The sequence below is a fragment of the Anolis sagrei genome, chromosome X, assembly GCF_037176765.1.
Source record: "Anolis sagrei isolate rAnoSag1 chromosome X, rAnoSag1.mat, whole genome shotgun sequence".
Taxonomy (NCBI): domain Eukaryota; kingdom Metazoa; phylum Chordata; class Lepidosauria; order Squamata; family Dactyloidae; genus Anolis; species Anolis sagrei.
In genome coordinates, this window is record NC_090034.1 from 41259976 (window position 1) to 41273053 (window position 13078).

The 13078-nt window shown below is 45.4% G+C and overlaps 1 protein-coding gene across 4 annotated transcripts in view; it reads right to left on the reverse strand.

The window, feature by feature from the left end:
* Positions 1–13078, reverse strand: part of RFLNA (refilin A) — a 72257-nt gene that overhangs the window by 33306 nt on the left and 25873 nt on the right. Inside the window, exon 1 of one of the 4 annotated variants that reach the window (XM_060785557.2) lies at positions 3006–3129. The exons of 1 other annotated variant lie outside the window; for it this stretch is intronic. The gene's annotated coding sequence lies outside the window, so the exon portion shown is untranslated. Of the gene's footprint in view, positions 1–318; positions 2639–2749; positions 2858–3005; positions 3130–13078 lie in introns of those variants that run through there. 2 more of the 4 variants (XM_060785555.2, XM_060785556.2) reach the window with 2 other exon arrangements.

Sequence of the window (13078 nt, forward strand, 5' to 3'; positions counted from 1 at the left end):
AAAACATGCAAATGTGAGTAGATCAATAGGTACTGATCTGGTGGAAAGGTAGCAGCGCTTCATGAAGTCATGCCAGCCACATAACCTTGGAGGTGACTGCAGACAAAACTGACTCTTCGACTTACAAATGGAGATGAGCACCAACCCCCAAAGTCGGACATGACTGGACTTAATGTCAGGGGAAAACCTTTACCTTTACTATCCTCTACATCTCTCTGCCTTACACTGCTTGGAAAAGATCCCTTTGGAATGATGTTTCCAAGAAGACCCCAACAAATGTTCTAGGTAGGATGATGAGAGTTGTAATTCAAAACATACCTTGGGCGCCCCAGGTGTCTACCCATGGGAAGAGCAGGAGAGAGGACTGCAGGGTGAGGGAAAGTTATATATGAAGTTTTGAACTCACTGGAAGGTAAGAGAAGGGTAAATAGGGCACCTAACACCAACAAAAGAAATCTGAATGCTTGCCTAACTACCTGCTTTCTCTGACCACCAGCAAGATGTCTTGTTCCATGAGCTGCTTGCCTTTCCATCAGGCTGGCTTCCTGCACAACCAAAATGACACACTGCCCTCTGGGCCCTTCCACACAGCCCTTTATCCCAGAATATTAAGGCAGGAAATCCCACATTATCTGCGTGTGGATTCAGATAACCCAGTTCAAAGCAGACATTGTGGGATTTTCTACCTTGATATTCTGGGATATAGGGCTGTATGGAAGGGCCCTCTATCCCAGGATCTGATCCCAGATTGTTATCTGCTTATCCCAGATTATCTGGCAGTGTAGACTCATATAATCCAGTTCAAAGCAGATCATTTGGAATCAAATCCTGGGATAGAGGGCAGTGTAGATCCAGCCTCAAGGCCCTTCCACATAGACATATAACCCAGAATATCAAGGCAGAAAATCCCACAATGTCTGCTTTGAATTGGGTTATCTGAGTCCACACTGCCATATATTCCAGTTCAAAGCAGAAAATGTGGGATTTTCTTCAGCTGTGTGGAAGCGGCCTCAGTCCTCCGACCCCTTTTCAAACAGTCCAAACGTATAGGGACTGTTTTACTCTTTGGACTCAATCATATTGTGAATAGTGCACCAAATATACAGTATTTACTCCCACCAAGGGCCCTTCCACACAGTCCTGTATCCCAGGATATCAAGGCAGAAAATCCCACATAATCTCAGTGTGGACTCAGACAACCCAGTTCAAAGCAGATCTTGTGGGATTTTCTGCCTTAATATTCTGGGTTACATGGCTATGTGGAAGGCCTCCATGGAGGAACAACCCTGTGTCCCTTATACAATGTTATATAATCCAGATTATCATATTAAGTAATCCACATAATCTGTTTTGAACTGGATTCTATGAGTCTACACAGCCATATAATCCTGTTTAAAACAGACAATCTGGATTTTAGCTGGCAGTGTAGGGCCCCTGAATAAAATCCCACATTATCTGCTCTGAACTGGACTATATGGCAGCGTGGACTCAGATAACCCAGTTCAAAGCAGATCTTGTGGGATTTTCTGCCTTAATATTCTGGGTTATAGGGCTGTGTGGACAGGGCCCTAGAAGGGGCCTCACTGGGGTTCCAGTCCTTCCCATTATGAATTGACCATCCATCCCCAAAATGGTAGGAATCAGAAATGTTTGGGATTTCCTCTTCCACAGATATCCAGGCCCAGGAAGGATGGCAAGGTAGGAATACTTGCATATACATAATAAGAATCCTAGGGCCCTTTCACACAGCCGTAGAACCCAGAATCTCAAGGCAGAAAATCCCACAAGATGTGGTTTGAACTGGACTGTGTCCACACTGCCATATGTTCCAGTTCAAAGCAAATGATGTGGGATTTTATTCAGCTGTGTGGAAGAGGCCTCAGAATCTCAAGGCAAAACATCCCACAAGATTTGCTTTGAACTGGGGGCCCTATATCCCAGAATATCAAGGCAGAAAATCCCACAATATCTGCTTTGAGCTGGGTTCTCTAACTCAACAGATAATGTGGGATTTTCTGCCCTGATATTTTGGGATATAGGGCTGTGTGGAAGGGCTCTGGGTTATCTGGGTCCACACTGCAATATATTCCAGTTCAAAGCAAATGATGTGGGATGTTATTCAGCTGTGTGGAAGGGGCCTCAGAATCCCAAAGCAGATCTGCTTTGAGCTGGGTTATTTGTGTCCACACTGCAATATATTCCAGTTCAAAGCGGATAATGTGGGATGTTATTCAGCTGTGTGGAAGGGGCCTCAGAATCCCAAGGCTGAAAATCCCACAAGACCTGCTTTGAACTGGGTTATTTGTGTCCACACTACCATATATTCCAGTTCAAAGCAGATAATGTGGGATGTTATTCAGCTGTGTGGAAGGGGCCCTAGAGTTGGAAGAGACCCCAAGAGCCACTTAGTCCACCCCCCTTCTGCCAGGCAGGAAAAGCACAGTCAAATCCCTCCCGACAGATAGCCTCCAAAGAAAAAGACTCCCTGGTAGCCTATCCTAACGTTCAGGTGGGATCTCCTTTCCTGCCCTTGGAAGCCATGGCTCCGTTGTGTCCTAGCCCTGGGAGCAGCGGGGAACCAGCCTGCTCCCTCTTCCTTAAGACCTCCTTTCAGATCTGGAAACATGGCTCTCACTTCTCTCTGCCCTCCGCCCCCCCCCCCCCAAGCGGCCCGAAACCCATTCCTTCCCGCTCAAAACAAGCGACCCCCCCCCCTCCCAAAAGACAATCCCTTCGGCAACCCATTTACGTCGCTGTCGGGGTTCCTCGGAAGCGTCCGGACGGGGCGGCCAGGGCCGGGCAACTGACTCGGCGTCGAGAGGGGAAAGCGGGGGCTTCTCCCTCGCTCTGACCGGGCCCGCCCCCCACCAGCAGACCGCCCCGCCCCGCCTGCCAGGCCCCTCTTTCCCTCCCCGCCTCCCCCTTCCCCTCTCCCCCTCCTTCTCTGGGCCCACGAAGCTGGCTGGGGAAGGGGGGCAGTCCTAAGTTACAGGCACCCGGCTTACAAACGAGACAACAGGAAGGGCGAGGAATGTCTCATTGAAGGCTTTCATAGCCGGAATCACTGGGTTGTTGTAAGTTTTTCGGGCTGTATGGCCATGATCCGGAAGCATTCTCTCCTGACGTTCCGCCTGTATCTATAGCAGGCATACATGACCTTTGTGGCTTTGAAAAATCCCTGAGCATCATGGGTATCTGCCATGGCATACAGCCTCTACGCTCATCAGATGGAACCAAACTTCTGAAGGACAAAAAATCAATTGCACTACGTTAGAAAGAACACTACCAAAGCCTCCTGAATCGCAGCTCCAATGTGGCCAAAGAGGTTCTCTCACAAATCCCGCAACAACAAACCAGGGAAGAGCTTGCAGCACTCCCTAGGTTGGAAGAAGTCAGAAATGCCATCACTCAACAAAAAAAACAAAAACAAAAGCCAGCGGACCTGATGGGATCCCTGCTGAAATCTTTAAAGAGGGAGGACCTGAACTGACACAACTCCACCAGCTCATAGAAAAAGTGTGGGTGACCGAGAAAATCCCAGCAGATTTCAAGGATGCCGCCATCATCACCCTCTTCAAAAAAGGGGAAAGAACAGACTGTGGAAACTATGGAGGTATCTCCCTTCTAACCTCAGCTGGGAAAATCCTCGCAAGAATCCTTGCAAACTGCCTTCTACCCTTCTCAGAAGACACCCTCCCAGAATCCCAGAATGGCTACCATCCCTCCAGAGGAACAATGGACATGATCTTCACTGCACGACAGCTCCAAGAAAAATACAGGGAACAAAATCAACCTCTGTACATGGCATTCAATGACCTTGCAAAGGCATTTGGCACATTGTTAGGGCATCCTCCAAAACATTGGGTGCCCTAACAAATTCGTGAACATCCTGTGGCTCCTCCATGATGACATGATGGCAACAGTCTTGGACAGCAATGGCTCCCAAAGTGACCCATTTAAGGTGGAATCAGGTGTCAAACAGGGATGTGTTATGGTCTCAACCTTATTTTCCATCTTCACTGCTATGATACTTCATCTTGTTGACGGGAAGCTTCCCACTGGAGTGGAAATCATCTATTGGACAGATGGCAAGCTATTTATTTATTTATTTATTTACTTCCTTTGCTTGTATACCGCAATTTCTCAGCCTTGTAGGCGACTCAACGCGGTTTACAACAAGAGCAAAAGTCAATCCAACAGCATACAAAATTTAAAAACCATTAACAGCATAATATACAAAATGACACATCAATAACAACACATTAACGTCTCGTAACTAGAATCGTGATCCAATTCGTCTTCCATAATTCCGTTTCCTATATTCATTGTGTACATTGCATTGTTTAACCGAACGCCTGTTTGAACAGCCAGGTTTTTAGTTTTCTTCGAAACACCATTAACGAAGGGGCTGATCTAATGTCCATGGGAAGGGCGTTCCACAGCCGAGGGGCCACCACAGAAAAGGCCCTGTCCCTCGTCCCCGCCAGCCGTGCCTGTGATGCAGGCGGGATCGAGAGCAGGGCCTCTCCAGAAGATCTTAGAGTCCTGGTGGGTTTATAAGCAGAGATACGTTCGGATAGGTAGCTTGGGCCAGAACCGTTTAGGGCTTTAAAGGCCAACGCCAGCACTTTGAATTGAGCCCGGTAGCAAATCGGCAGCCAGCGGAGCTGGTGCAGCAAAGGAGTTGTATGCTCCCTGTGCTCCGCTCCTGTTAGTATCATAGCTGCCGCACGTTGGACTAGTTGGAGCTTCCGAGCCGTCTTCAAAGGCAACCCCACGTAGAGAGCATTGCAGTAGTCTAAACGGGATGTAACCAGAGCGTGGACTACCGTGGCCAAGTCAGACTTCCCAAGGTACGGGCGCAGCTGGCGCACGAGCTTTAACTGTGCAAATGCTCCCCTATTTAACCTCAGCAGACTGAAAGCCAAAACCAAGGTTACAACATCTGTTATAACTCCAATATGCTGATGACAACATCATCTGTGCGCATTCAGAGGAAGACCTACAAGCCACTCTAAAACACCTTCGCAGAAGCATACAAGAAGCTTGGCCTCTCATTGAACATTGAGAAAACCAAAGTGCTATTTCAGCAGGCACCAGCCAATCCCTCTCCAATGCCAGAAATACAGCTTAATGGTGTAACATTAGAAAATGTTTCTCATTTCCGCTACCTTGGCAGCCACCTCTCCTCAACATTGACACTGAAATACAACACTGCCTGAGCTCTGCGAGTGCAGCTTTTTTCCAAATGAAGCAGAGAGTATTTGAGGACCGGGACATCCGTAGGGATACCAAGGTGCTTGTTTATAAGGCTATTGTCTTCCCAACCCTGCTATACGCCTGTGAGACGTGGACTGTCTGCAGATGTCACATGCAACTCCTGGAATGATTCCATCAGCATTGCCTCCGAAAAATCCCACAAATCTTTTGGGAAGGCAGGTGGACAAATGTCAGCCCGCTGGAAGAAGCAAAGACCACCAGCATTGAAGCGATTGTCAACTCTGCTGGACCAGCCACGTTGTCCGGATGCCCGACCACCGTCTCCCAAAGCAGTTGCTCTACTGCCAACTCAAGAACGGAAAACGGAATGTTGGTGGGCAGGAAAAGAAAAGATGAGCTCAAAGTGAACCTTAAAACTCTGCCATAGACACTGAGAACTGGGAAGCCCTGGCCCTTGAGCACTCCAGCTGGAGGCCAGCTGTGACCAGCAGTGCTGTAGAATTTGAGGAGGAACGAATAGAGGGCAAAAGAGAGAAATGTGCCAAGAGGAAGGCGTGTTAAGCCAAACCCGACCGGGACCACCTTCCATCTAGAAACAATGCCCTCACTGTGGGAGAAGATGCAGATCAAGAATAGGGCTCCACAGTCACCTACGGACCCACTGCCAGTACACTGATCTGGGAAGACTATCCTAATCGGACAACAAGGGATCGCCTAAGAAATCTATAGCAGGCATCCTCAGAGGTTGTGAGGTCTGTTGGAAACTAGGAAAATGGGGTTTATAGGAGGGTTGAATGAAAAGTAATGCCTCCACCTTCATTACTTAAGTTTGGATGGGAATATTTTAATAAATCAAACACAGAAATAATCCTTCGAATGTGCTCTTTAACTACCACTATTAACTCTTCCACATAATCACCAGACAATTGGATACATTTCTGAAGCCATCACAGGAGAAGTTGACACTCTGTTCCCGCAACCAGCGTCTCACAGTTCTCTTAATGTCTTCAACAGAAGCATAATGATGTCCCCGCAGATTTTCTTTCATTATCAGGAACAGAAGGAAGTCCGGACTGTATGGAGGATGTCATACGGTGGTGAGATCCAGTCTCTGAAGTTTCAAGTCTGTGCGCTTTCATTTCAGGCATCAGCATCCTGGGTACCCATCGTGCACAGATCTTCCAATAGCCAAGCAAAGCAATAATGTAACCCACACATTCTTGTGAAATGCCGATTATGCTTGAAATTTCTCTCTGAGTGATACGGCGATTGTCCTGAATCAATCTTTTGCTTGTGAAACTCGCTGGTTGCTGTCACAGGATGTCCAACTCTTTGTTTGTCACGCAAGTCAGATGTACCCACCTCAACGTCTTTAAACTTACTCGCCCAATGATGCACAGTCCTCACATCCACACCATCACCATAAACAGCTTGCATTCTCTGATTAATCTCCTTTGGGGTGACACCTTCTGCTGTCAAGAATTCAATGACTGCATGTTGTTTAAGTCGCATTGACTGACCATCTGCATAGGGTTCCATATTTTGCACTTTGTGGGCTGTGGCCCAGCAGTGGGCCGTGAGAACGAAAATCTGGTCCACGAACCTCCTTCCTTTGTATTTATTTTATTTTATTTCTGCTCCCTTCCACAGAGCTGACCAGCCCTGCCCCTTTTGGTACTCCTGTTGGAGAGTTGTCCCTGGTCAAGTTTGCCCTGGTCAAGTGGTCTCTGGTCAAGGTGGACCCTGGTGAAGTGGGCCCTGGTCAAAGTAGATTCTGGTCAAGTGGGCACTGGTCAGAGTGGGCCCTGGTCAAGTGGTCCCTGGTGAAAGTGGGCCCTGGTCAAGTGGTCCCTGGTGAAAGTGGGCCCTAGTCAAAGTGGGCCCTGGTCAAGTTTGCCCTGGTCAAAGTGGGCCCTGGTCAAAAATGGTTGGGAACCACTGTGCTATATGGATGTCCCCCATTGATGATGGGAAGACTAAACTGATGACCACCATCAAGGGACTCAGGGTGGATTCCAACAGACAAAAAAGGCAAACATCCCAAGCCTCAATACAATAGCAAATGCAGACATAATAGTGCAAAATAACCCCACACTGTGCGAAGACCAAGCACAAAGTAGCTGCATACAATGACATCCTGTGGAAAATTACTGATAGCACATGGGGTGCAGACCCAAAATTAATAAAAACATCACCCCTGGCCTTTTCTTACTCAACTGCTGAGGATGCCTGCCCTGTTTGGCCCAAGTCTGCCCATGAACAGCAGGTGAATATAGCACTGAATGAGACATGTTGAATAATCACAGAATGTCTTAAACCTACAGCTGCTGATAGACTTTATAAACTGGCTAGCATTGCCCCCCCCCCCCCCCGGATGTGTGATGGAAAGTTGCTGCCAATTGTGAGAGCAATAAGGCTGAACACTGTGAAAGCCACCCACTGTATGGCTATCAGCCACCTCCCAGTAGACTCAAATCAAGGAGAAGCTTCATAAGAACCACCACTCCTCTTAATATTCCTCCAGCAACAGCAAGAATATCTGCCTGAAAAACTCACAGCAACCCAGCAAGAATAACCCTGTGGGCAGCAAAACCAGGCAATGCCAATGGGATGGCCCCCCATGAGGGTCTTCCTTGGGGGGGGGGGGGCAAACCAAGAATGGGCAACTTGGAAATCCCTGAACAGACTCAGAAGTGGAATGGATAGATCAAAAGACAACCTGGCTAAATGGCCCTACCTAGAAAAATCCTCCACCTTGTGAGACTATGAAGCAGAACAAATAACTCAGCACCTGTATGCTTGCCCACCATGGCCCGCCTCATGCACAGAGGAAGAACTGTTTAAAGCCACAGACAATGTGGTCGCTGTTGCCCGTTTTTGGCCTAAAATTATTTAGCCACTTGTATTCCCTCTATTTTATCAGTTTTATACTTACTTACTAGCTGTACCCAGCCATGCGTTGCTGTGGCCCATTGTGGAGAAATGGGAAAGAAAGAAAAGAGGAAGAGGTGGTTTCTAAGCTATCAATACACAATTGAAGTGACAAAGTGTCAACCTAATATATGCCCATTTCAGTCTCCTCGAGGCCAATGGGTTATATGGATGCGTGGAAGGGCCCTGGGTTACCTGAGTCCAAAATATTATATAGGTATTATTATTGTTGATGTTATTACAGATGTATAGATATTATTATAGGCATGTAGATATTATTATTATTATTATTGACACAGATATTATTATTAAAGACATATAGGTATTATTATCATTATAGATGTATAGATATTATTGACATACAGGTATTATTATTACAGATGTATGGATATTATTATTACAGACCTATAGATATAGGCATCTGGTTATTATTATTATTACTATTATTATTATCATAGATATGATATAGCTGTTATTATTACAGAGGTGGAGTCCCCGGTGGCACAATGGGTTAACCCTTGTACCGGCAGGACTGAACACTGACAGGTTGCAGGTTTGAATCTGGGGAGAGCGCAGATGAGCTCCGTCTGTCAGTTCCATCTCCCCAAGCGGGGACATGAGAGAAGTATCCCACAAGGATGGGAAAACATCAAAACATCCAGGCAATGTCCCCTGGGCAACATCCTTGCAGACGGCCAATTCTCTCACACCAGAAGCGATTTGCATTTTCTCAAGTCACTCCTGACACAAAATGTTTTTTTACAGAGATATAGATATGTTTATTAGTATTGACATAGATATTCTTATAGGCATATATAATATATTATATAGGCATATATAATATAACCATTATTATCATTATTATTATTAGTATTACAATTATTATTATTATTATTATTACTATTATGATATTGCTATTATTATTACAGAGGTATAGATATTTTATTATTATAGGCATATAGGTATTATTGTTATAGATATATAGATATTATTGACAGACAGATATTATTATAGACCTACAAATGTTATTATGGGCATCTAGATATTATTATTACAGACATGCAGATATTATTATAGACATGTAGATAATATTGTTATAGACATAGAGATATATTTTAGACATATATATTATAATGTTCATTCGTTCAGTCGTCTCCGACTCTTCGTGACCTCATGGACCAGCCCACGCCAGAGCTCCCTGTCGGCCGTCACCACCCCCAGCTCCTTCAAGGTCAGTCCAGTCACTTCAAGGATGCCATCCATCCATCTTGCCCTTGGTCGGCCCCTCTTCCTTTTGCCTTCCACTTTCCCCAGCATAATTGTCTTCTCTAGGCTTTGCTGTCTCCTCATGATGTGGCCAAAGTACTTCATCTTTGCCTCTAATACCCTTCCCTCCAATGAGCAGTCAGGCTTTATTTCCTGAAGTATGGACTGGTTGGATCTTCTTGCGGTCCAAAGCACTCTCAGAATTTTCCTCCAGCACCACAGTTCAAAAGCCTTCGTTCAGCCTTATGGTCCATCTCTCACATTCATAGGTTACTACAGGGAATACCATGGCTTTGACTATGCGGATCTTTGTTGCCTGAGTGATGTCTCTACTCTTTACTATTTTATCGAGATTGGACATTACTCTCCTCCCAAGAAGTAAGCATCTTCTGATTTCCTGGCCACAGTCTGCATCTGCAGTACTCTTTGCACCTAGAAATACAAAGTCTGTCACGGCCTCCACATTTTCTCCCTCTATTTTCCAGTTGTCAATCATTCTTGTTGCCATAATCTTGGTTTTTTTTATGTTTAGCTGCAACCCAGCTTTTGCGCTTTCTTCTTTCACCTTGATTAGAAGGCTCCTCAGCTCCTCCTCACTTTCGGCCATCAGAGTGGTGTCATCTGCATATCTGAGGTTGTTAATGTTTCTTCCAGCAATTTTCACCCCACTCTCTCTCACACTCTCTCTCTCTTTCTCTCTCTCTCTTGATTACACCCTGCCTGGACTACTGTTATGCGCTCAACATAGGGCTGCCCTTGAAAAAGGTTCAGAAACTTCAACTTGTTCAAAGACTGGCAGCTAGCCTGTTAACAGGAGCGGATATAAGACAGCATACTACCCCGCTCTTGAAACAGCTGAGCTAATCAGTTTCCGGGCCAATTCAAAGTGATGGATTTGACCTTTAAAGCCATTCACGGCATCAGTCCAGATTACCTGACACATCAGGTTCCTGTATATACACCGGGAGAGCATTAAAATCTATTGGGGAATTGTTGGTGTCCTCGAGCATTCAGGGGATTTTTCACTTGAAGACTGCTAGAGGGGGGTCCTTCTTGGGAGTGGCTCAGGAGTGGAATGCCCTCAGGGGAGATTAGATCTGCATCCTCTCTGTTAGCTTTCAGGAAGAGCTTAAAAACTTTCCTTTTTAAGGAAATTGTGGGGGGGACGGGGACTAATGATATCTGAAGGTTAAGAAGGTCATTCAACTTTGTTAGGTATTATCAGAATGGTTTTATCAATCTTGCTGGGGTTTTAATAAGGATTTTACAGCATTTGCTAATATTTATGGTTTTAACTTGTTCTTAAGTTTCATAATGTATGTTTTTATTGGCTGTAAGACGCCTTGGGCCCTGGATTGGGGAAAGTCATAGTACCAGTGTCATAAATAAATAAATCACTGAGGCAGAGAGTGAGGCAAAATCTTCCCAACAGGGGCACAGAAAGCAAAGGAAACACCACAGAGCTGTGTATATGTGTATGTGTTTGTGTGTGTATATATCTGCATGTGTGTATATGGCCCCCTGGTGGCGCAGCAGGTTAAACTGATGAGATGCTGAACTTACTGACCGAAAGGTTGGCGGTTCGAATCTGGGGAGTGGGGTGAGCTCCCGCTGTTAGAAGCAGCTTCTGCCAACCTAACAGTTCAAAACATGCAAGTGTAAATATATCAATAGGTATCGCTTCTGCGGGAAGGTAACGGCACTCCATGCAGTCATGCTGGCCACATGACCTTGGAGGTGTCTACGGACAACACTGGCTCTTCAGCCTAGAAATGGAGAAGAGCACCCCCCCCCCCCGCCCAAGAGTCAGACACGACTAGACTTAATATCAGAGGAAACCTTTGCCTTTACCTTTTATTTGTGTATGTATATGTATATATGCATGTGTATATATACATATGTATGTGTATATATCTGTGTATATAATAATAATAATAATAATAATAATAATAATAATAATAATACTTTTTTATTACTTGCCTCTCCTGATGGCTCAAGGCGGGGTACAACAAATTAAAAAACCAAATGAACATAAAAATACAATAAATATTAAATTACATAAACACACACATATGAAAACTATATGTATGTATGTAAGTATACATAAGTATGTGCATATGTGTACATGTGTATGTTCATCTGTGTATGTATATCTGTGTATGTATATAGAATCATAGAATCATAGAATCATAGAATCAAAGAGTTGGAAGAGACCTCATGGGCCATCCAGTCCAACCCCCTGCCAAGAAGCAGGAATATTGCATTCAAATCACCCCTGACAAATGGCCATCCAGCCTCTGCTTAAAAGCTTCCAAAGAAGGAGTCTCCACCACACTCCGGGGCAGAGAGTTCCACTGCTGAACGGCTCTCACAGTCAGGAAGTTCTTCCTCATGTTCAGATGGAATCTCCTCTCTTGTAGTTTGAAGCCATTGTTCCGCGTCCTAGTCTCCAAGGAAGCAGAAAACAAGCTTGCTCCCTCCTCCCTGTGGCTTCCTCTCACATATTTATACATGGCTATCATATCTCCTCTCAGCCTTCTCTTCTTCAGGCTAAACATGCCCAGTTCCCTAAGCCGCTCCTCATAGGGCTTGTTCTCCAGACCCTTGATCATTTTAGTCGCCCTCCTCTGGACACATTCCAGCTTGTCAATATCTCTCTTGAATTGTGGTGCCCAGAATTGGACACAATATTCCAGATGTGGTCTAACCAAAGCAGAATAGAGGGGTAGCATTACTTCCTTAGATCTAGACACTATGCTCCTATTGATGCAGGCCAAAATCCCATTGGCTTTTTTTGCCGCCACATCACATTGTTGGCTCGTGTTTAACTTGTTGTCCACGAGGACTCCAAGATCTTTTTCACACGTACTGCTCTCGAGCCAGGCATCCCCCATTCTGTATCTTTGCATTTCGTTTTTCCTGCCAAAGTGGAGTATCTTGCATTTGTCACTGTTGAACTTCATTTTGTTAGTTTTGGCCCATCTCTCTAATCTGTCAAGATCGTTTTGAATTCTGCTCCTGTCCTCTGGACTATTGGCTACCCCTCCCAATTTGGTGTCGTCTGCAAACTTGATGATCCTGCCTTCTAGCCCTTCATCTAAGTCATTAATAAAGATGTTGAACAGGACCGGGCCCAGGACGGAACCCTGCGGCACTCCACTTGTCACTTCTTTCCAAGATGAAGAGGAAGCATTAGTGAGCACTCTCTGTGTTCGTCCACTTAACCAATTACAGATCCACCTCACCGTAGTTTTGCCTAGCCCACATTGGACTAGTTTGCTTGCCAGAAGGTCATGGGGGACCTTGTCGAAGGCCTTACTGAAATCCAGGTACGCTACATCCACGGCATTCCCCGCATCTACCCAGCTTGTAGCTCTATCGAAGAAAGAGATCAGATTAGTCTGGCATGACTTGTTTTTGATAAATCCATGTTGACTATTAGCGATGACTGCATTTGTTTCTAAGTGTTTGTAGACTGCTTCCTTAACAATCTTTTCCAGAATCTTGCCCGGTATCGACGTGAGGCTGACCGGACGGTAGTTGTTTGGGTCATCCTTTTTTCCCTTCTTGAAGATTGGGACCACATTGGCCCTCCTCCAATCTGCTGGAACTTCTCCCGTTCTCCAAGAACTCTCAAAGATGGTTGCCAATGGTTCCGAAA